The sequence below is a fragment of the Cornus florida genome, unplaced genomic scaffold (genome assembly GCF_030987335.1).
Source record: "Cornus florida cultivar Cherokee Brave unplaced genomic scaffold, ASM3098733v1 CherokeeBrave_3.0.0_Hap2_Chr08, whole genome shotgun sequence".
Lineage (NCBI taxonomy): Eukaryota > Viridiplantae > Streptophyta > Magnoliopsida > Cornales > Cornaceae > Cornus > Cornus florida.
The window spans coordinates 62,772,162-62,798,530 of NW_026775578.1; the positions used below are offsets into that span (position 1 = coordinate 62,772,162).

The following is a 26,369-nucleotide window of genomic DNA, read 5'->3' on the forward strand; positions in this document are numbered from 1 at the left end:
GCTTACTTTGATATATTATGTTATTCATTGTGTTGTATAGACAATATACACTTAATTGGTCATCCATGTTTGTTGAAACAACCACACACACTCACTCTTCTTGCAACATATGCCTTCCCCTCATTAATTGTGAATTGAGTATAGAGAAAAGTGATGTTTAGTGGTGATCTCTAAATCCCAAGACCTCTCTCTCTTGTTTTCACTATCTTTTAATTACTTGCTTGATATTGATCTTGTTTAGTTTTAATTATAGTTAATCAACCAAACAACCTACCTTTGATCACTCGACCTACTAACCCTAAGCTTTGTCTCCACTACTAGTGCACCCTTAATCCCTTGGGACGATCCCTACTCACCCTAACTATATTTTTAGTTAGAGGTAGTAGTGGCATTTATAAATTTAAAACTTGGCCACAATGCGCATTCACTACCTTTTGAACATCTTTTAAGCGTTGGTGCGACGACAGCATTAGTAAGCTTATTCAAGTCTATTTTCAAATCATATCATCCCCGCAGTTCATTAATCAGTCAAATATAGCAAGTATACCAATCATGTAATCAGAAAAACTTTCAACTTCCAATCTCAATTGAGCAACCATAGTCCTCACATATCAGTTCAGTCATTTATTCAACAATTTTAATCTTCTAAAAATGCTTTTTGAAAGTGATCCTGGAATTCATCGTGTGGCTTACTGTCCATACTTGCATTTATTCCTTGTCATTCTTTAATTCACAAGCAGACTCTTTAAATTCCAACTCCCAAGGCATTTTTATTATTTTTTTTCGGGTATGAATTTTTTCAAAAAGGATATTGTACAATGTCCAGGTTTATTAATCTTTCTAAATTACCCTTGTAGTGAACTTTCAGCTAATGACTCCCAGACTAGATGGTCTTAGGGTATTAAGTGTTAAAACACCCCTAAGAACTTAATTGTTCAAGTAATCTAGGCAACCTAAACCCCTTATGTAACAAGCTTTCAACCAATGACTCCCAGACCAGACGATCTTAGGGCATTAGGTGTCAGAATACACCCCTAAAGACTTAATCACTCAAGCAATCTAAGTACAAACCTGAACTTGATCATTTTCTACTTTTCTTTCCTTTTCTTTTTTTTTTTTTCATCACGTTTTTTCATTTTTCATTCACATTGGTGAAGGATTTTTTTTCTTTGTTGCATACATTCCAATTTTTCTCTATATTTTTTTTTTTCTTTTTATGCCTCGGTCATCAAAACTATCAAATCCACCTGATCATCTCAGTCTAACTCAAAACAAAACAAGATTTCTAATTTCTACCCCACAGACTTCATGCAAGTGTGAATATTGTGCAAAGTGTAGCATCTCATAGATCAGCATCATTAAACAACAATTATGCTAACAGAGTGAACCACAGGCCACCAAATGATTTCAAAAAATTTCACCACCAAATGATTTCAAAAATTTTCAAGTAATCCTTTTCACAGTAATTTAGCATACAAATCATTTCTAACCAACTTCAGACTGCAAACAGAGTATATAACTATCAACAAACTCAAACACATGCTTATATCATATCTAATGCTCTCGACTTTTTCATGCAAATTGCAAATTGCAAATTCCAAAAATTAAATTCATCACCAAACCAAACTTGCAATTATATTGCCTTACCCCCAAGCTTGAACTGCACAGTGTTCTCAATGTTCAATAAGAACAAAGCTAGACAAAGGGTTAAAACAATATTACAATGAAAGTGAAGAATGTCAAAGTAAACCTTCCATAGCATAGGCAATTGTCAAGCTAGCTAGCGCCCCCCAAACTTAAATGCAAAAACCTGTCAAGGAAAGCATCTAAACACCACCACGTAGAGTGAACAAATAATGAAAGAATAAATAATCACCTTACAAAAATTAGACATGCGGAGCAAAGAGATATATGTTATTTTTGTTTTAATTTTTTTTTTTAATCAAGAAAATATAAACTAATCTAATCTAAAAATAAAAGAGAAATACACAACTAAACTAAAAACCTAGAAAACATAATAAACTGAAGAAAAAATAAAAATAAATAAATCAAATCAAATCACATTAAAGTACAAACCTACAAGTGCTAAGTTTAGCGTCGATAGCTCGATAACATGCTAAGTTTAACGTCGCTAGCCCGACAGCATACCACTCCTTAGCTTGTATCCAACAACTCAACTACCTCCCTCATCCCAAAATCATTCCTATGGGTGATTATAAAATTCAAAACAAGAGGAATCAATGTAATTCCATCAAGAGCCAAGAAAATATACTCGAGCTTATCCGGCGGTGGCTTAGGCTCAAGTATGTGAAAGAACTCATAAGAAGGATAAGAAAGATTTGGAATCAAAAGTGGAGGATCTTTTGTTGGAAAGACGGTGACTAAATTCTCATCAATGACATCAATAAAGAAACACTCATCTTTCTCTGAGGAATATGAAGTGGCATTGAAGATGTTTAATTTGAGCTTCATGTTCCCCAAAAAAATATCCAGTCCTACAGTTAATATTAGCATTTTCTGTAGCTAAGAATGGATGACCAAGGATCACAGGAGTACATTGATTAGAATCATTGACAGGTTCTGTATCCAGGACAAGAAAGTCAACCGAAAAATAGAATTTATCCACTTTAATGAGAACATCTTCAATGATCCTACGTGGTTGCTTTATAAATCGATCAGCAACTTGCAACACCATTAACGTGGGTTTAAGCCCTTCCAAGCCTAATTGCTCGTACATAGAGTAAGGAAGAAGATTAACACTCACTCCAAGATCAAAAAGTGCTTGGTCTATCACATTGTTTCCAATGGTGCAAGATATGATAGGAGCACCAGGATCTTTAAACTTAGGAGGAGTGCGGCGCTAAATGATTGCACTAACTTGCTCAGTGAGATAGATTTTTTTAGAGACTTGGCTTTTTGATTTTCTTTTTTGGGTGCACAAGTCTTTTAGAAATTTGGCATAGGCTAGGATTTATTTGATAACTTCAAGGAGAGGAATATTAACTTTGACTTATTTGAAGACTTCCATCATTTCTTGAATTTTCTCCCCTTGCTTACCAAAGTTGGAGGGTTCCTTGAGACGTTCAAGATAAGGCGCTCTTGGCTCATAAGCTGTCTCAAGGTTAGGAGCTGATGAAGAAGTGCCTTCGTCTTCGACTCCTCTTGTGGATTGTGGAATAGAATTCGGGGGAACATCTGTAGAATGTGGATGTGGAATGATGGGAGTAATGGGTACCCTAAGCCTCTCTTTTTCCTCCTGTTCTTTTTTAACTTGATTATCGGTGATTTTTCTACTCCTCAAAGTGGTGATGGCCTGAACTTGCTCATAATGACTACTTGAAGGGTTAGTGTCATTAATCATGTAAGTTTGCCCTTTCGGGTTAGCCACTGGCTGACTAGGCAGTTTTCCTTCCTCTTTACGAGATAGAGCACTCGTAATTTGCCCAACTTGAGCCTCTAGCTTGGCTATGGCTTGAGAATGAGCATGAAGAAGTTGGGAGTTTACTTTAACTTCAGCAAGAGTACTCATTACTTGTTCTTCAAAAACAGATGAGTACTTAGGAGGAGTAGGAAGAGGAGCTGGATTAGCTTGATTCTGAAGTTGTGGTGGAAGATATATAGAAGATTGATTGAAAGGATTATTCTGGGGCAAAGGATTGGATGAATTTTGGTACTGTTCCTGAGATTGTGGAACATTATTACCTTGACTCTGATTCCACCATTATAGATTAGGATTATCTCTCCAACCAAGGTTATAGGTATTGGAATATGGATTGTACCCTTGATTAGAGTATGTTGCATTGGCTTGCTCTTGGTGATTTTCAGAAAGTTGACCCCTGAAAGGACAAGTAACAGCAAGTTGTGATGGATTTACACAGATTGAACACATCTCCTTTGGCAAAGAGGAATGCTAAATAGAGCTAAGAGCATTGACAGCTGATAAGACTTTGTCAAACTTTTGATTTAACACCTCTTTATGAGTGGACAACTCTCTAAATTTCTCAACTTCATAAAGATTTTTGACCCTATAGATTCCAGGTGTAGACCTAGATCTAAAGGAAGAAACATGCTGAATTGAATTTTCACTTAAGGCCTCAAACAGCTCCCAAACGTCAGCTGGACTCTTACATAGAAAAGCTCCATTACTGGATACATCAACCATGTTTCTATACGAGTCAGTAATACCATTATACAAAATCTGTATGAAGTGCCACTGAGCAATATCATGGTGTGGACACTTTCTTAGAAGATCATTATATCTCTCCCATACATCATAGAGCTGTTCTCCCTGGATTTGGGAAAATGCCATGATTTCTCTCCTAATTTGTGGGGTTTTACCCACAGTGTAGTATTTCTTCAAAAACTCCTATTGCAACATGTCCCATGAAGATATGGAATTTGTTGGAAGGGACTGCAACCAAGTTCTTGCTTTATCTTTGAGAGATAACTGGAAAAGACGTATTCTGAATGAATCATTGGATAGAATGGTCAACTTAGTAGTTGAACACAATTCCAAAAACACATCCAAGTGCTTATAAGGATCCTCTATTGCATACCAATAGAAGGTAGGAAGCATTTGGATCATAGCAGGCTTGATCTCAAAATGGGTTGCATCAACATCCGGAAAAACAAAACACGAAGGGGAAGTATATGTGGTAGGAATGAAATAATCCCTCAATTGTGGTTATGATGGAAGAACAGGTGGAACCCGTTCTCCATTACCATTATCACCTGGTGTATTCCATTGCTCAGCCATACTTTCAGAGGAACTATCAATATTATTCAAGTGTTTTTTAAGCTTTCTTAATCGACATAAAGTTCTCTCTATTTCAAGATCATGCACTGAAGGTTTTGACTTAGTTTGGTGAGTTAACATGCACTGGTTCCACTAATCCTAATAGTAACAAAAAGAAAATATTCCAAGTAACAGAAAAACAGAAAGAACTCACAAAAGTCTAATAAACCGAAGCTTTTTCTCCCTTAAGCGTCTTTTGTCCTCACCGCTAATTTGTACCTAAAAAAAAAAAAAAGTAAGATAAGATATCAGAAAGTCCAAAGACTAGTAAACCAAAATAACTAATTAAAAACTAAACAAAAACAATCTCCTTGGCAACGGCGCCAAAAATTGATGTGTGACTCTCACAATCGTACAATATCGTGTAGGATATAGCTCTATGCAAAGAGGATGTCGAACCCACAGAGAGATGGAATTTGTATTAGCCTTTAAATTAGTTTCATGGTTTACAGAAAACTTGGTTGGAGAGTTTGTTGGTTGTCACGATTTAACAAACTTGAATTAAACAAAGTATTAAATTAAAGCAAATGACCGGTGTCCTCTTTTACAAGGGTCGCGATACCAAGTCAAGCTTGAAGAGTTGTGTGTGAATTTAGGAGGAGGCCAAGTTTTACATTTATAGAAAGCCACTACTACCTTTCTCTATATAAAATATAGATAGGGCGAGTAGGGATCGTCCCAAGGGAATTGATGGTGTATCGAATTATGAAACTATGGTAATTAGGGTTAGTAGGTCGAATGATCACACAATTGTTGATTGATTGGTTGATTATACTAAATTGAATTCAACTAAATAAAATAATATGAGGTAAACAAGAGAGAGAGAGGTCTTGGGGTGTAGAGATCACCACCAAGTGATACTTTTCTATACTACTAATAAGTGATCAATTGAGAGTAATGGATGTGTTACAATATGATAAGGGTGTATGTGCATTAGGTTGATTCAATTGGCAAGGATGACAAATCAAGCAAGTATTGTCTAAACATCATGTGAAGAGCACAATATATCTAAATAATAGAGCATATTGTCTAGACAACATGGGGTTAGCACAATAGATCAAAACAAGTCATTAATCCTTCATTAAGCTCATAATCCACATGCAACACAATATTAGAGGAATATGCCATTTGGACTCACAAGCATGGAACATCAAACATCAAGAGTAGATTGTCCTCCCATCTAACATTATACTACCACTACACTAAATCTACACTACTAGCATGAAAATAAAGCTATCTTGACTAGGGGAGAGGCACAAACCATCAAGAATAGGCATAAACCATCAAATGAACCAAAATAGCATTCATTAAGCATATCATCTTGATAATCTCTAGATCTATAGCATCAATACACATAGACATGCATCAAAAACACTAAATTTAGAGATAAGCACATGAATATCCTACTCTAGCATACATAGACATATGGGTAGAATAGAATAGTCAATTGGAAGTATTAAACCATACAAACCATGAAATAATCAAGATTTATATATACATGAATATCAAGATGTATCATACAACACTAATCCCTCAATAATACACAAGATTAGAGTATAGAAAGCATGCTTGGGGCTAACTCTAGCCCCAAGAAGATGTCTAGCCACTCATGGTAGTGATGATCCAACCCTCAAGGGCTAACTCCATGGCTGCTCCTTGTTGGTGAAGATCTCCTCCAATGGTTGCTCTAGCTTCCTCCCTTCTTCCTCTCCAAGAATAGCCTCCAAAAAAATGATTTTCAATGTGTGACAAGAGACTCTAGACTCCTCCCCAAAAAGTGTATCATATTCCTTATATAGGTAGGTCAAATACACCCTATGATGAGCTGTGGTCGTGCAAGGCATATTCTCCAATGATTGGGTGAAGGACGGAATAAATGAGCTGGACTTTAACTTTTTCTCACTGGAGGAAGTTCGATCGATCGAACCTTAACTTGGATCGATCGAAGATGGGTTCGATCGATCGAACTGCATCTTGGATCGATCGAAGTGGTCTGACTCCTCCGGATAAGGACAAGGCTGAGATATTTCGAAGATATTTATGGGAAAAGGACAAAAGTGGTTGGTAGGCGTACAGATGTGGATAAGATCAATCATTTGAATAGGACAAAATAGGGTTCGATCGATCGAAGGTGATGTTGGATCGATCGAACTTGGAATTTCAGCAAAGGCCAAGGTTGGATCTATCGAGAAGTACTGTGATCGATCATAGATGTTCGATCGATCGAACTCTAAGTTGGATCGATCGAACTTTTCAGCTGCACAACTTTGATTCCTTTTTGCTCCTTTCTTTCCCCACTTTGCTCCCTCCTTTGGTTTATCTCAGGATTGCTTCAATTAAGCTCTTATTTGGCTGAGTTAGCTCAATTTTGGGATTAGTGCCTGAAAATATAAATAACACGTAATAAGTCTAAAATGGCAAAGTAAGATAGATAAAGGTACTAGAATGCTTAAGCTTAACGGGTTTAAATGTGCACTTTTCAGTGCTCATCACACCGCCAAAATTAAATATTGCTAGTCCCTAGCAATGAACTAAGAAGTAAAAGAATGAAATGAACAACTAAACAAGTATAAACTGGAAAGCAAGTAAAATGATAACACCATTTTCGCAGGGAACACGATTGCATTTAGCATATGCAACAAGCCTTTTAAACCCCTAGGTTACCCCTAGTGGACGAGTAAAGTCTCGTGAGGGTTTCCAGAAATGATACCCACAAACATTAAGCTCATTCTTTCAAAAGAGGCACCAATATTGCAAACAAGCATTGGGAAAAAACTACCTCAAGTATGCAATTTTTCAACCGTTTCTAAGCAATCTCCCAAAATTTCAATATCAAGCAAGCAAGTATGGTCCTCCACATATCAAGAAAATGATCATGAAAATCGAAACAAGTCTAGAATCCATGTGAGAGGTCCGGCATCAAGTGTGTTGCTATCTTAGCCAACTAGAGAAGTAATCACATCCTTACCCTCAAACTAGCACACAAATCTAGTACCGATCATCAAGATAAGAGAGTGGACCTTTTATTAAAGCTTTATTGTTCTAGGTGCGCTTATTCTTTTCAATCTATTTTTTTTTCTTTTCTTTTTTTTTTTTCTTTTTTTTATTGAGGATCAAAGATGGAAGTATTGTGCAATGTGTTGATCTCTTAAGCTTTCTAGAAGATTCATGTAGAGCGAGCTTTAGGTCAATGACTCCCAAACCAGATGGCTTTAGGGCATTAGGTGTTAAGACACCCCTACAGACTTACAAACTCAAATCAACTAGGCTACAAATCAAGACAACAACCATCTAATCATTTCCTACTTCTCACCTTTTGGGAGAAGTCCTCATTTTTATTGCTTTTGCAACTTTTTTACTTTTTTTTTTTTTTCTTTTTTTTTTCAATTCAATTATTAACCTAGAGTTTGGGCCCTCCACTTTTCGGCGCGAGAAGTTCACTGCTTAATGAGGCAAGAATCCCGGCTACTCAATGAAAAGGGGTTGTTATCCACCTTTATCAAGAATGAAAGCTTTCAATGCACTACTAGCCCAATTGGGATATAACCAATTCAATAATCAACAAAGCATGTACCCCACAAATGAATGCTAGTGTGCACCGGTGCTAGTGTAGAATCCTAGAATGAATCTCAAAACAATCACAAATTCAGGATGATGTGGACCACAAATGCAAGCAAGATATCAATCTTTTGAAAAATTTACTCCTAAATGGCATCCTCAAGGCATACAAGGAGTATTGGACTCTCAAGTCAAGCAATTTTTAAATTTTAAGCAATATAGTCCTCAAAAGATCAAAATCATAGCTAGATATGGACCAAGTATAGAAATATCCCTTAAATACACAAGACATGCTCAAAATTTGAATTTTAAAGTAACACTGAAATATACACCAATACCCCCAAACTTAAACTGCACATTGTTCTCAATGTGTGAAGAGAACAAAGGAAAGAGTATACCAGTGCTTTAGACATGAATGATCGGGATAGAAATATCCAAAGTGGGTGGCATGGCCCCCTCAAACTTGGGATAAACTGTGGTCCTGAAAAGTTTGCACTCGAATAAACTCATTAGATAACGAGATAGGATAATCAGTGCACAGTGGACATGCAAGTGTAAAATGGGATAAATAGAGAATAGAGAGAGAGGTGTAAGAGTGGTCCTGAAAAATTGGGCAGCACTCTCTCACTGAAGTCACTGTGGTGTACCTGATAGAGTCAAACATACAAATATGAGATACTAAGAGACATCCATAATCAAAAAGCAATATATAGAGAATATAAAGTGCAGGTACATCAATAAAATAATAAAGCCGACAGACCGGCTGCAAAGTATAATACAGTAACAGTGACAGTATAATACAGATTCAGAATAAAAGAAATGAAAGCATAGAACAACTGGAAGTGGAGTCTCAGGAGGCCTGATCGTGCAGATCTGCAATGGCTGGAGGTGCAGGTGCGGGTGCAGGTACAGGGAGTTGGCTGGAGAGATCGGCAAAGCAAGCCATGACATCCGCCCTGAAAGAGGTGAACTCAGCTCGGTGGGCAGTGATGTCGGCTCGCATGGCTGCTACGTCCTCCTCCAGTGTCTGCAAGCATGCTCCGAATCCGGGAGTGGGAACTGGAGACTCAGGCAGAGATGCCTCTGAAGAAGACTCTCGAACTCGCTCCTGAGCAGTGGCTCGATCACTGGTGTCATCGGCATCAGCATCATCTGCAGCATCGGCATACTCCTCCGCAGGTCGCTCCAGGTCAATGTCCATACGATCGGTAGCCGGACCTACTGGTACGTCGTCCGCTGCGATATCTGCTGCTGCTGGAGGTACCGGCTGTGCCTGGGCTGCCTCCTCCTCCTCTAGTTCAGCTGCTGCCTCTACAGCTGGCTCCTGAAGACTCCGAATAAGAGCATTGTAGCTCTTATTCCAGTCGCTCCTCCTATAGAAGCTGGACCGTGCAAGGGGCTCCTCATCTGGGGGCACTCTGTAGCGCTGGTCAAGAAGGATCTACATGATGAGGTGTCCGAAGGGCAGGACCTTGGACGGTTTAGGGTCCTTCCTAGAAATGAAAGAATCATACAGCAACCTCATCACGCTCCAGATGAGGACTGGGATAGATACCCAGCAGCCCGTGTAAAAAGCGTAAAGAGCTGTCAAGTAGTCATGACGCCTCTGGATCTTGTGGCCCGCCATGTAAATGTTCTGGAAGAGAACTGTGTCGATGAACCAGAGGTCGTCAGGCAAGAAGGTCCTGGTGGCGAATGTCTAACCACCGGCATGATGGCCTGTCAAGGAGACAGCCATGTCAGAAAATGAAGGCCTATGCAGCCTCGGGTATGTCTCTGCAAGCTCAGGTGGACACCGGTGTGGGCACCGGCAAGCACGGGCCAGAGTGTCAACTGTGATGACAATCTCATGGCCGTCCAGTGTAGTGATCATCTCCGTGGTAGATCGTGGCGAGGGCTGGAGATGCTGAAAGAATAGCCGCACCAGTCGCGGGTATACAAGGTCGGTGACTGGGGCAAAGATGGCTGAGAGGCCTCGCTGCATGATATCCTGATCGCCAGACCGGGTCAGGATAGACTCGGAGAAATACTCAATATCAAAGTACGACTCCTGAGCCACGGTCATGGCTGCATATCTCGGCAGCAACTGGTCACGGCTCTGAGCCAGTAGAGGTGGCTGCGGTGATGGCATGGCGGCTGCATCTGCCTGATAGCGCACAGGAGAAGGTGATGGTGTGAAGGCTGGAGGAGCCTCGGATGTAGATGGCATGTGGTCAGCTCCCTCCTCAGCCTCGTGGGATGGGGACTGAGGGGGAGTAGCCTGTGTGGACTCCTCCTGAGCATGAGATGGCTCTGCAACCATCTCTATCCTGGGCCGTATATGTCTGCGGGGTCACTGTGGCCCCGAAGATCTCCTGGCTGTACTCTTGTACCGCGGAGGCATGATCTGTAAAAAGACAAGAAAATTTCAATATATAAGTCAGTGCCAGATATATAAGAATTTAAGTGCATAATAGAAACATGCATGTCAAATAAGATAGACAAAATATGGATGACATGAATCTATGATGATGATGAAATGTGAATCATGCTAAGCAATGTAGGTATGAAATGCATCCAATGTGGAATATCACAGGCATTGTGCATATAAAGATAGCATGAAGACAACATGAGATGAATGGAGTGTGTATGTGTGATCTGTGAAAGTTCGATCGATAGAACTTTAAGTTCGATCGATCACCAAAAATTTTTGATCGATCGAAGTGAAAAATGTTCAAAAGTTGGATCGATCGAAGTGAATTAGATCAATCCAACACTTGGATCGATCGAAGCATTAAAGTGCACAAGATTGGATCGATCGAAGGTAGTGAAATGAAGTTCACTACTTCGATCGATCGAAGCACAAGTTCGATCGATCGAACTGTGCGAATGCCGAATCTGAAAAGTCGCAGATCTGTGAGATCTAGAGCACGGTGCCCACACAAACGTGTTTGTAGGCCCATCTACACACCAAACATCCAATCCTCAACACCCAAACACTCCCCAAATTCCACAAATCACATCACAATCCCCAATTTGGTTCGGCCGAATGGATATGTATATGTATATCATGTAACAGGAAATTCAAGCTTCAATAATGGACGATTTACACATTTATAACATGATTCGACATAGAAAATCAATAACATGCATCAATTTAAGCTTGGAATCAAGAAAATTACATTCGGTTTACCTCTAAACCGAGAGAGATGAGATGAGAGAAAGGTGTGAAGCCGCGGGGAAAATGAGACTTGAGTTGGCCGGAATTTGCTCTCCGGAGATGGGGAAGATGATTGGGAATTGGGTTTTTGCCGGATTAGGATGAGATTGAGAGAAGAGGGAGACTAGGGTTTGGTTTCCTTTTGAAGTTGGATCGATCCAAAGTGATCGATCCAACTCAGTTATATTTTAAAAACACGATATACAGAGTTCGATCGATCGAAGATGGAGTTCGATCGATCGAACTTAGGTCTCCACTCTTAATGGCATTTTGTTGAAATTTTGGATTTTTTTTTTTTTTTTTTTTTTGAAAGAAAAATCAAAGGAAATTAAATTAATGAGATGCAAATTTCGATCGATCAAAGACAGATTTCGATCGATCGAAGAGGATAAAGAATGTACAAGTTTAAGGGTTCAAGAGTTGACACGTGTTGGAACCTTGGATCGATCGAACTTGGAATTCGATCGATCGAACATGAAAAATTTTGAAAAGTCCCGAGAGCGTGCATTTTGGAATTTGGATGCAGGTTCAAAATTTTTCTAAGTGTTGGGACTCATGATCGATCGAACCACATGTTGGATCAATCGAAAGGTAGTTCGATCGATCGAAATGGTTTACGATCGATCGAACATTTGAAAATTTGGAGATCCCGAGAGCATGCATTTTGGAATTTGGATGCAAGTCCAAAATTTTTCTAAGTGTTGGGTGCAAAATGAGATCTGGATCGATCGAGTCCATAGTTGGATCGATCGAACCAAAGTTCGATCGATCGAACCAAAACTTGGATCGATCGAAATTATGCCTAAATGCTCAAAATGACTTGAATGCTCATGCAATCCCTTACTCAGTTCCTTCCAACGTATGTGAACCATAAAAATAGTATCTAGACTTCGCAAGAATCAAAATGCAAGATAGAAATGAGGGAGGAATAGGGTTTTGACATCCTACGAATTTCGATGCTAGTCTTTAACGTCTCTAGCAAGACCTAGGGTTCTTTTAACCCGGATCAAAGATCTTGCAATGCATCCCCTCCTTTTTGGGATGGGAGATGTTTCGAGTCACTCCCAACAAATGGTTCTTAGAATAACTTGTTGGGGTAAACTCAAAAGACGTCTTGAGTTCCTTATCAAAACTTTCCTTGGGCTTCCACGCCCTTTCACAACAAGAGTTCGAAATCACTTTTCTTGCATGCAATGCTGAAGATGAAGATGAAGGCTTTGAAACATTGTTCATGCACAAAAGCTCATTCCTTTCACAAGCAAGATCATGATATTCCTCTACCACATTAACCTCTTCTTCATATTTGTCAAATGGATTGGGTATGGGGTTAAAGATGTTCAACTTCACTCTCATGTGCCCAAAAGAAATCTTCATTATCCCGGTCCTACAATTTATGTTGGCATTTGAGGTTGCTAAGAAAGGACAGCCAAGGATAACCGGAATTTGGTTCTTTGGATTGGGCACCGGTTCCGTATCAATGACAACAAAGTCAACCGGGAAGAAGAACTTATCAATCTTAATCAACACATCCTCAATTATCCCCCTAGGCTTCTTAATGGATCGGTCAGCAAGTTGTAAAACCACCGACGTCGGTTTCAATTCACTTAGGCCCAATTTGACATAAACCGAATAGGGAAGAAGGTTAACACTAGCCCCTAAGTCAAGAAGTGCCCGGTTGATGACATGTTCACCAATGACACAAGATGTTGTAGGTGCACCGGGGTCCTTAAACTTTGGCAAAGTGTTGTGTTGTAGAATGGAACTCACTTGTTCAGTTAAGACCACTTTTTTTGATGTTTGGCTCTTGTTCTTCCGCTTTTGGGTGCATAAGTCCTTCAAGAATTTGGCATAAGCCGGAATTTGCTTAATTGCATCCAAAAGTGGAAGATTGACTGTGACTTGCCTAAACATATCCATTATCTCATTGTTCTTGGTCTTTTGCCTTTCTTTTGAAATGGACCCTTTCAAGGCGTCTGGAAATGGAGCTTTTTCAAAAACTCTTTCAGCATTTTCTTTCAAAGAATTTTCAGCATTGGACTTGTTCGATTCATTGGATTTCAAATCACTTTTCAAAGAAGAATCATGAATAACATTTTTCAAAGAACTTCTCAAACACATTTTTCAACACTGTTTTCAATGAATCTCTTTGGAAATCATCTTTCAACTCACAATTTGAGGGCTTCTCATTCTCAAGATCATGCACATGCAATGAAGGAGGAATAGTGTGTGGAACGGGACGGGTGACAACTTGAGGTTGTACCGGTTCACTCTCTTCATTAGGCATTCTAACTTGATTGTCTACTACCTTACCACTTCTCAAGGTTGTTACCGCATTGACATGCTCAACATTATGCCCTTCCAATGAGGATTTAGTTTCTACAACACATTGTTGTTTGATTGGGGCATTCATGTGCATCTTTCCCTTCTCTCTAGCATTAAGTGTTTCAGCTATTTGCCCTATTTGGGTTTCTAGCTTGGCAATTGATTGAGAATGAGAATGCAACAATTGAGTATTCGCTTCTAGAGTGCCCAAAGCATTTAAAACCTTTTCCTCAAAAGTGGAACCTCTAGAATTTCCTTGAGAATATGATTGGTTAGGAAAATGAGAATTAGCAAATTGATTTTCTTGTGAGTTATATAGTCTTGAACCTTGGGATCCTTGGTTTTGAAGTGGAGGTGGAATGTATTTCCCTTGAAAACTGCCTTGGGAAGAGTTCGAGCCCTCCCCTTGGTTTTTCCAAGAAAAATTAGGATGATTCCTCCAACTGGGATTGTAATGGTTACCATAAGGATTGTTCCCTTAGTTCACAAATGTTGCATTAAATTGCTCAATGGGTTCATTTTGAATTTGTCCATGAGGACAATTAGAAGTAGAATGAAGAACACTAGAACAAGTCATACATGATTCATTTTGAGCTCTAGGAGAATGGTTAGGAAAGGAAGACACTTGATTCGCCAAGTTTTGATTGATCAATTGATCAAACTTTTAAGATAAAGACTTCGTCTCGGCGGTTATATCATTTGAGTGGTCAACTTGATGCAAGCCAACACTCTTCCCACCTTGAGAATTTCTACCATTCCTAGATGACAATGTTCTATGCAAAGAGTTTTCACTCATGCTCTCATAAAGACACCACACGTCTTACTCTTGCCGGTCTATATAAGAACCTCCCATTGAAGCATCAATCATGCCTTTATAATTGTCCGATAAGCTTTCAAAAAAGAATTGGACCAATTGCCATTTAGGCATGTCATGGTGAGGACACTTCCTAAGCAATTCATTGAAGCGTTCCCATGCCTCGTGGAAAGTTTCTCCCTCCCCATGTGTGAATTCCCTAATGGCGGTTCTCATAGCATTGGTCTTCGAAACCGGATAGTACTTTTTCAAAAATTCTTATTGCATTTCTGCCCAAGAAGTTATAGAAAAAGGCCTAAGGTTGTTAAACCAATACTTCGCCTTATCTTTAAGGGTGAATGGAAAAAGTTTCAGCCTTAAAACTTCTTCCGGCATGTCCGTGTATCGAACGGTAGAACAAATTTCAAGAAACTCATCCAAATGCTTGTAAGGTTCTTCACTAGGAAGTCCATGAAAGTTAGGTAGCATTTGGATAGTTTGTGCTTTAATCTCATAATGGTGTGCTCTAAATGGTGGCAATTGAATGCATATGGGTGCATTATACTCATTAGGCACATAGTGATCTCTCAATGCGAGTGGTGGATTAGCAACTTGAGGTGCAACATGGACACCTTGGTTATATTGAGCTTGATTAATGATGGGGGGTTGTGGTGCATACATTGGCCTTGGAATTCCCATTGGAATTTGGCCTTGTTGTTGAGGAGGTTGATGAATGTATGGCCTAGGCATGCCTAATGGAACTTGCATATTATCATTTTGCACATTAGGGTGAAGGATGCCTTATTGGTCTATGTGACCAAGGTCTTCAACATGATCATCATTGAGAGCGTCCATTGGTAGATTGGTTCTATGTGAACTTCCTCTTCCCCTTGGATTCCTAATAGTGGATTCTAAATGCAAATCAAGAGGGACAAGAGTAGGTCTCAATGAACGACGACCATGCATGCACAATGCAACACGAATAAGCAACTTTCTCAACAATGCAATTAAACTTCACAACCATAATTTTCAAATGCAATGTATGTCAAATAAATGCCTCCACGTGGGCCCCCGATTTAACTAAGGAGATTGAGTAAGAAGGTCTCACAATAGTCCTTTAGCACTTTAACTCCAAAATTAAAAACTTAGCTTAGCAATTTTACTTAGCAATTATTCATTTTAAGCATTTTTGCTTTGCTTTGCTTTGCTCCTTAGCTTGGAATTACTTTGCAAGCTCCTTGCTTAATGCACCTTGTTAATGAAGAACAAACTTAATAAGTAATCAAAAACAGAAAATAAAAAGAAAGTAAAGACACGATCAAAAGAGTACTAATCCTAATTGAATTTCACAATTCGACGTTGCCAATTTAAAATCCCCGGCAACGGTGCCAAAAACTGACCGGTGTCCTCTTTGACAAGGGTCGCGATACCAAGTCAAGCTTGAAGAGTTGTGTGTGAATTTAGGAGGTGGCCAAGTTTTACATTTATAGAAAGCCACTACTACCTTTCTCTATATAAAATATAGATAGGGCGAGTAGGGATCGTCCCAAGGGATTTGATGGTGTATCGAATTGTGAAACTATGGTAATTAGGGTTAGTAGGTCGAATGATCACACAATTGTTGATTGATTGGTTGATTATACTAAATTGAATTCAACTAAATAAAATAATATGAGGTAAACAAGAGCGAGAGAGGTCTTGGGGTGTAGAGATCACCACCAAGCGATACTTTTCTATACTACTCACAAGTGATCAATTGAGGGTAATGGATGTGTTGCAATATGATAAGGGTGTGTGTGCATTAGGTTGATTCAATTGGCAAGGATGACAAATCAAGCAAGTATTGTCTAAACATCATGTGAAGAGCACAATATATCTAAATAATAGAGCATATATTGTCTAGACAACATGGGGTTAGCACAATAGATCAAAACAAGTCATTAAGCCTTCATTAAGCTCACAATCCAAATGTAACACAATATTAGAGAAATATGTCATTTGGACTCACAAGCATGGAACATCAAACATCAAGAGTAGATTATCCTCCCATCTAACATTATACTACCACTACACTAAATCTACACTACTAGCATGAAAATAAAGCTATCTAGACTAGGGGAGAGGCACAAACCATCAAGAATAGGCATAAACCATCAAATGAACCAAAATAGCATTCATTAAGCATATCATCTTGATAATCTCTAGATCTATAGCATCAATACACATAGACATGCATCAAAAACACTAAATCTAGAGATAAGCACATGAATATCCTACTCTAGCATACATAGACATATGGGTAGAATAGAATAGTTAATTGGAAGTATTAAACCATACAAACCATGAAATAATCAAGATTTATATATACATGAACATCAAGATGTATCATACAACACTAATCCCTCAATAATACACAAGATTAGAGTATAGAAAGCATGCTTGGGGCTAACTCTAGCCCCAAGAAGATGTCTAGCCACTCATGGTAGTGATGATCCAACCCTCAAGGGCTAACTCCATGGCTGCTCCTTGTTGGTGAAGATCTCCTCCAATGGTTGCTCTAGCTTCTTCCCTTCTTCCTCTCCAAGAATAGCCTCCAAAAAAATGATTTTCAATGTGTGACAAGAGACTCTAGACTCCTCCCCAAAAAGTGTATCATATTCCTTATATAGGTAGGTCAAATACACCCTATGATGAGCTGTGGTATTGCAAGGCATATTCTCCAATGATTGGGTGAAGGACGGAATAAATGAGCTGGACTTTAACTTTTTCTGGCTGGAGGAAGTTCGATCGATCGAACCTTAACTTGGATCGATCGAAGATGGGTTCGATCGATCGAACTGCATCTTGGATCGATCGAAGTGGTCTGACTCCTCCGGATAAGGACAAGGCTGAGATATTTCGAAGATATTTATGGGAAAAGGACAAAAGTGGTTGGTAGGCGTACAGATGTGGATAAGATCAATCATTTGAATAGGACAAAATAGGGTTCGATCGATCGAAGGTGATGTTGGATCGATCAAACTTGGAATTTCAGCAAAGGCCAAGGTTGGATCTATCGAGAAGTACTGTGATCGATCATAGATGTTCGATCGATCGAACTCTAAGTTGGATCGATCGAAATTTTCAGCTGCACAACTTTGATTCCTTTTTGCTCCTTTCTTTCCCCACTTTGCTCCCTCCTTTGGTTTATCTCAGGATTGCTTCAATTAAGCTCTTATTTGGCTGAGTTAGCTCAATTTTGGGATTAGTGCCTGAAAATATAAATAACACGTAATAAGTCTAAAACGGCAAAGTAAGATAGATAAAGGTACTAGAATGCTTAAGCTTAACGGGTTTAAATGTGCACTTTTCAGTGCTCATCAGCAAATTAAACTAAAGTGAATGATCAGAGAGGGAAAATCTTAGGGCTTTGATTTCACCACAATCGTTATATAATGGTTAATTAAATCAACTTTGGGACTTTAACCAATTCTGTTTTCAAATGAACTGAACTCAATAACATTCGTTCAGTTCGGAGTTTACAGAAATATGTTTTACAAATTATAGGAATTAGGGTTTTGATCTAATCTATCCCTAATATGCCACTGTCCCAAACCGGTGCATATAATCTACAAAATCCATAAATGATGCAACATTTAAAGTAATACATCAAATAATTCCACAAACCAATCCAATAATTAATAATACAATTTCAAGAGTATATCAACTAGTCCAAAGTTAAACATAATAATATCATATCATGCTAACACAAGGCTCAAGCTTCTGTCCAAGGCTCTAGCACCCTGTCCAAGGCTCAAGCATCCTACTACAGGCTCGAGCTTTACATCCCCACATGGTTGAGCTTCACAACCATATGCTCGAGCATCACAACCAATTGCTCGAGCATCACCACCAATTGCTCGAGCTTTTCATCCCAAGGCTCAAGCTTTGCCCCCAAGGCTCGAGCATTGTTACGCGAATGACCCAGAGTTCCAACTATACATTAAATCCTTATTTGTTTCAGGAATCCTAGGCATGTTTCTACGTTCCATCCATATACAGATAATACAAAACATCATATGAAGCATGCATCAAATTCACAAACTAATCAAATCAATTCCTGAATTTAATAGTTTATACACAAGAGCAACCATGCACAATAATTTCATAAAACCTAGTTCTAGATCAGTTCGATTCAAGCATCATTAACAGATTACTTTTAATGTCCGTTTAAATCCTGGAGACTACCTAGGCATGCATAGAACATAAGTCTAAGGAAAATGAATTAGAGATAGAACTTGTCTCTAGGTTTCGAATTGAAACCTTAACTCCTTCTTCCCAGTTTTCCTAGCGATCATGACTGCCGTCAAGGACTCCTCTACTCTTGTTACAACCTCGAACAACCCTCCACCTTCCTCCTTGGTCCGGCCTACTACTTTGGTCTAAACCCTAGCTTCCTCTCTCGGTTTCTCTCTTGTTTTCTCTCTCTCTCTCTAGAAAATATTACGTGATATATTTCTAGAGACCTATAGTTATATATTTATAGGCTAAATATAACTAACCCTAATCCTAATTCCCCATCCAAGTGAACTTAAAAAAAAACAAAAAATTAAATTATTAAACAGATAAGTACAATTTGTTACGTATATAATTTATGTATGTCTTTATTAAATAAATAAATTATACACATCACATTATTTATTAATGGATTATCCAATAATACCTAAGTTACCATAACATAACACGTATCAAATCTATGTATATTTTTGTTATTTAAATATAAAACATATACATCAGATTACATATTAATACCCAAGTTACCATAAAAGTAATTTATAAATTACTTTCCCCTTTCATATATGTATATAATATATATCTATACATATATATACATACCCAACTATCCATGGATAATTATCCATACCCATCCAACCTCATATCCAAGTAATCCATGAGACCCAATTGGTTGGGCCATTACTACTAACTATAAAATAAAAATGAAATAAAACATTTAATCAAATACATCATTTACACACAATCTAAATAAACAAAATAACATATAGACAAATAAAAATAAATCTAATTAAACAAATAACACATAAACAAATAATTCAACTAACACATAAGCAAATAGCCAAATAATCAATTAAATAATTAAAATTTCAATTAAAACAAATAAATAAATACCAAGACTATCCTTTTAAACTTAGGGGTATTACAATGAACGAACGTTTGGTTAGGGTTTACGCATATGAAGGATTAACCAAATATCGCATCAACAGAGGAGTTCACTTCCCATATTCGGCAACAAATCCAAGTTCATATTTGCAAAGAATGAGTTAGGGTTTGCACATATGTGAATCTGAAGTGGTCTGAGGTATGTGAAAAGAATTTTCCAGTCGGTATTTAGGGTATTTGTTTTTGATTACTCTCTATTTAGTTTAGGTTATGTTAAAATTTATACTTTGTTTTTAGGGTATATATTTTTTTTATTAATTCTGTATTTAGTTTAGGGTTTATGTTTTTTATTACTCTATATATAGCTGTTTAGGGTTTTATTTTCTGTTTATTGTTAACTCTATATAGGCAAATAGGGCTTTTATAATTGAAATTATGTGTAATTTGGGAATAGTTGTTCCATCGTATTGTTTGTGGTAAATTTAGTTAATTTGTGTTTATAATTTATATTTTTGTTATAATTTTAATTGTTATAGCGATGGAATCAATTCATGATATTGATGTTCACTACAAGTGGAACCTAAATTTTATAACTGGTGTGGATCCGGATTTTTAGAGAATCATTGATCTTGTTAAAGATGTAACAGCAGTAGCTTTATCTCATATTCCACCTACTGTCCCTTTGTCACTCTTTTTGTCTTGTGTTGTTCCTAGGTCTTCTGCTAGAATGCATGTGGATAGTGATAAAGATGTGCTCGAGATGTTTAAAGTAAATGCTAGTAAGAGATTGATAGACTTGTATACTTACAAGATTGTAACTAATGTAAGTCCTGAACTTGCCTCAATTGAGACCATGGAGTTTAATGATAGGGAGTTTGATGATAGGACATTTGATGATAGTAATGTCAATGACAATGATGACAGTAATGTCAATGCTAATGATGACAGCAATGTCAGAAACAATGAGACCAATGTAAATTAGAACAATGAAGGACAGCTTGAGGATGAGTATGATTTGGAAGATGATAATGATGTATTTGGGTTTAGTTCTGAAGATGATGAATGGGAAAATAGTGGGAAGGGTAAGAATCCAATTCACAATGATGATGTAAATAGGAATGTGGAGGAAGAAAATAACCACAGTGAGGATGGTATGTCAAACTACGAATCAAGAAATGAACCTTATACTGAATTTGATAATGACATATATGTGAACATAGATGATGTGGAAGAAGAAGAGTGTGAGATAAATGTTAAACAACAGAAAACTGAAATAGCAAGGGGTAGGTCCTATGCAAGCTGTTTAAAGGGAATTCCATTTTAGAGAGGTTTGGATGGAAAGATTAAGTTACAAGAAGGTCATCTATTTCTCAGTATGAACCATTTTAGGGATATTTTGGTTAATTTTTGTGTCCAAGAGGGATGTAATATAAAAGAGTTAAAAATGAGAAGCAAAGAATGACTATAAGATGTGTAGTTCAGGGGTGTCCATGGAGGGTATATGTTTCCCGTTTGGTAGATAAAGTAACTTATCAACTCAAGACAATTAAAGGTCCACACAATTGTGTGAGGAGTGGCACTGTGAGAGATGCAACATCCACATGGATTGCTAAAAAGCTTGGGCAAAGTATAAAAGACAATCCAAGGGTTCCACTTGATGCATTGCATGCAACAGTGATGAGCCAATTCAAAATTGATGCAAGACCCATGCAACTATACAGAGCTAAAAGGAAAGTTATGTGATCGATTAAGATTCGATCTATAATAAATCAACCATTTGTAATAGCATAAATCATTGTAAAATAGGGCTATTGGTCAGGTAAGTCAAACCATTGGGATTGCTAGTTTATGGCAACCAAGGTTTTTAAATTCACTTTTAATTTGATGAAAGGGGTATAGAGTTTTGGTTGGTTTGTCACTTAGAAACTAGGAATTAGAGATTGCACATAAAACAATAGATGCAAGGAATTCAAGAGAAAATAATCTAGAAAAAGAGGTCTAGGGAAGTGTAATACCCCTACTTTTCAAAAGGATAAAATGGGAATTTAATTTTGATTTTTATTGCATCTAAGTGACTTATGTGCTTATTTGACTTATTTGACTAATTGTGTTCATTGTATTTGTTTAAATTAATTAATTGATTAATTATGTGTTTAAATTAATATTGTTTAAGTGTGTATTTATTTTATTATTTATTTGACTTGAAATTGTATATGTGTTCTGTGTGGTTATTTAGTCATAATTATTTATTTACTTTCCTTAATTTTGTTCAAGTGTAATTAATTAATTAGTTAGTTAATTGTATTACAGATATATGTATAATGAACGTAACTGTTGTGGTCACTTGTTTATTACTATGTTTGAGTGATAATTAGGTTTAGGGTGTTAGGATTAAGTAATTAGGTAGCCGACTTGTAGTTGAGCTAGACATAGGATTAGGATTACTGGATTTGGGATTAGGGTTTCAGAGGAGTCTATATATATAGAATGATATATGTTTCAAGGGTTTTTGGAGAAAACCCTATTCACATAGGGGTAATTTGAGAGGAAAAATAGAGATACATAGAGAGGGTTGTATACACTTCAATGTGTATATTCTTGTGTAGTCTGCTAGGGTTAAAATAAAACCTTATTCACGTAGTATTAATCTGTGAAGCTAAGGAGGAAGAACAGAGGAATAGAACAATGGTCAGAGGAAGGAGCAGTCTAAGAGAATTCTGAAACTTAGAGACGATGCTGCTGTAAGGTTTCAAAATGAAATCTAAAGGCAAGTTTCATTCTATTCCTTTCATGTAAACTTGTGTTCTGTGCATTCTTTATAGTCTCCAGGGATTAAATCAATTGTTAAAACATGCTGGTTAATGTATATTATACCAACGGTAATCTATTTTGGTTAAAAGTACTGAAATTGGTTCTTGCTTAAACCTATGTTAATTTTGGTTTTAAACTTTTGTAAATTAAATCATAAGGGAATCCAAAGAGTTTCTAGGATGTTTTGGATTATAATTTAACACTGGAAATTTAAAAACAGAAATTTGATACAAGATTATCAGACTGTAAAGTTTGTTGTGTCTAAAGAACTGAAACCTGTTTCTTGCATAAACTATGTTATGTTTGGTTTCAATTTTTGTCAATTTGTTGACACTGGAATATGAGGGGTTCCTAGGGTTGTTTAGAATCTGAATGAACCATGAAAATTATAAATAAAAAAATTCAGAACTGAAGCTTGGAGGTCACTGGTAGCAGAGAGAAAGAACAGAGGAGTGGAGAAGGCTCAATGTGGGAGAGAGAAGGCTCCAGATTTGTGGGAGCCATCTCCCCCTTCAATGAGCCGGCTCTAAGGGGTTAGGGAGATGGATCTAAGTAGCAAAGAGCCTGCCCTTTGATTTTAGAGCAGGCTCCCTTGGTTAGGTTATGTTTGGACGTGGTTTGGACACTGTTTGGACACTTTTAGGCACTGTTTGGGATTTTAAATGGTTTCAGGGACTGGAATGAGAATTCTAAAAGTAATTACAATGGATTTTAGTCCCTCTAAATGGATAATTTGGTCCATAAGGTAATTATAAGAAACAGGGTAAGAATAAGTAACTTTGTACGCTGCTAACGGATAAGACGGACTAAATTGCTAAATCTTGTTTTAAAAATTTAATGGATTGTAGCATGGACTTTAAAAATGATATTATGCTAATTTAGAGCCACACATGATAAATTAATGTCTTTATATTCATGGATTTAACCGTAGGAAGGTTCAACGGTGCAGGCTGTTAACGGAAGGAATGGGTTTAATTGCCTAGTTTAATTTCAGCAGTTTAACGGAGTATATATATCTTTATAAATTTTATTATGGTAGCATGCTAGGATCATTTATATATCATGTTTGATCTATGCATACCTTGGATATTAATTGATGAAATACAAATTCTGTTCTATGATATATGGATTTAAGCTTGGATAGTAATTGCTGTGATATTAAGCACTATTCTACAATTACTTGGGTTATAGTTTGGACTTAAATTTTTGAACTAATATTTAGGTTCTGTTAATTTAAGTGGATGTTGGCCTGGAATTAATTGAAGAAATAACTATATATATTTTCTGTCAATTACATAGATAGATGTTGGATTTTAACTTGGTGAACTATTAAATCTTGCCTCGTTAGTTACGTGGATGGATTCTGGATTGCTAGTTGATGAACTGTTTAAATTCTGTATATCAACTATTTGGATTACGTGAATATGATTTGATGAACTGCTTAAAATGTTGCATCATTCAAGGATCATTTGCATTATATGTACTGGTATGGGACGGTGACATATCAAGGATGGATTAGATCAAAAAACTAAGTCCTACCCCTTCATACATAAGGAATGGATTAACTAAAACAGTTAAATCCTACATGAATGCATGTCCTATCAACTAAAACAGTTGAACGACATAATGGATATTTGTTTTATCTTTCTGCACTAGGAAGGAATTTATATATATACTTATGTTACCGTGATACGAGCTTGAGTCTCCTGATCATGGTTAGGGTGTGTATATCGCGAAGGTTGGGTAGCTAGATATAGCTAATGTTTCCTGGTAGGTTTAGGTACTTGGCCGCTGGAAAGCGTGTTTTTATGTCACCTTCTACCCAGGCTGAACTATGTTATAGGCTAGTGAGCATCCTATAGTGTGTATATATATATAGACTATTTTAGATATTGTTGAGCTATCTAGGATGTATCTGCATATCGGGTTTATGTATGGATTGTGGTAGAATAGAACTTGCATGTGGACCTGACCCACTCTTATTTTTCAGGTGTTCATAAGTATCAGGCTTAGAGTTTGATCGTGTTGATACAGATACAGACACTCACTCTTTCGACTACATAGGATTTTCTTACTTATTTTAGTTTTGGATTTTAATTTTGTAAATATTTTACCGGTTGGAATTATTAAGGGTCCACTAGATGGATTCCCGAATTGTACGGATTTAAAGGATTTAAATGATATTAAATTTATTATTTAAAGTGTGAGGATTTTTATTTTAGTTTTCTTTCAGCGTATTATTAATTTATTCTTAATTCAATTTTTATTTCTGCTTGTTTACATATTAATTGTCTGGTGTCCCTCGGATCTGTGCTCGGACTTGATCACCCGTGGCTCTAGAATCAAGGGGTATCACAGAAAGTGAATCCACTACCTACCCTATTAACATGCTAGTTGATATTAACTTGGGGAAACAATATATATATATGTAATCATGGAATGCAACAACACAAAATTGCTACATTACCTTCAAGAAGTTCATGAAATCGATAAGCAAGAATAACATATCAAAGTTTTACATGCTTTAACTACCTAAACTAGGATGTAGCCTTAGACATGCTCACTAAGCTAGAGATTATCTAGCCTTCAATTAAATGATAGGAGCACATGAAGTTAAAAATCAAGATTAATCCACCAAAGGGAAATCCTAAGTCATGGACTAACAAGGTTCTCATACAACATGCCATTAAAACCATTCCATAATCTCATTTTCATTGTCACTATGAAAAATCAAGCAATACAACCATGAGAACATACATTCTAAGACAAGATAATAGATTCAACATGATCATTTATATCAAATTCAGTTCATTACATCAAGTGTAAGCTCTAGATTATGGAGCAATTGCATATATACATCATTTTTCCCAAAATAAACCAAGACTAGAATATGCTTACTAGAGAGGGCTTCATCACCTCCCTAGATAGGGAGTTAGTTACCCATAAGAACAATAGATGAAGGAGAGATGATCATTATCCCCACCATTTTCACCCTTTGAGCTCAAGAACACATAAACCCCTCACTTTACAACATTTCTCTCTTTAGAAGCTTGCTAAAATGTGAGATCCCAAAAACCATAGCCTCCAAGCCCTTATCTAGCCAAAAAAAAATCTCATTTTCCCTCCACTTTTGTAGCTCACCAACCCTAGGAGAAATCAGGACCACACAAAAGGGTCAAGGGGACAGCATTGGAAAAAACAATGTAGAGCTATCTACAATGTGGCAGGCGCCCGCAGGCGTAGGGCGGCCGCTCGCGCCTTCTCGAGTGCACTGGCATATTTGGCGGGCGCCCGTGAGGGCTTGGCGAGCGCCTGCGGTGCTTGATGGCGGGGGCCCGCGAGACACGACGGGGCCTCACGCTATGAAATGCTACTAGAGACTTTAGTGGGCGCCCGCACCTTCTTGGATCTGCTCTGAATATATATGCTCTTGAACCTCCTTTTGCATGGACTGTTGACACTACTCTTCTTCCTTGGACTTTGTGCATTAAACATCATGAGTTCTGTGGATTACTTGACTTGACCAAAATGACGGTTCCCGGCAACGGCGTGCTTTGATCTTCAAAAACTTATCAAAGCGTTACTTTTACCTCTCTTAGGGGAACTAACCTGAAAATAGACAAAAAAAAATGCAATTAAGGCTAATATATTTAGTATAGACAGCTAATGAACTTAACTACTGCAAATAAGGGCGCTTAAATATGCAATATTCGACGCTTATCATTATGGATGAG

At 37.5% G+C, this 26,369-nt stretch overlaps 1 non-coding gene across 1 annotated transcript; it reads left to right on the forward strand.

The window, feature by feature from the left end:
- The first annotated feature begins 4,220 nt into the window (after nucleotides 1–4,220).
- On the forward strand, nucleotides 4,221–4,326 carry LOC132272144 (small nucleolar RNA R71). The gene has a single exon (XR_009469976.1). It is a non-coding gene; the product is annotated as a small nucleolar RNA R71 (small nucleolar RNA).
- The last annotated feature ends 22,043 nt before the right edge of the window (nucleotides 4,327–26,369 follow it).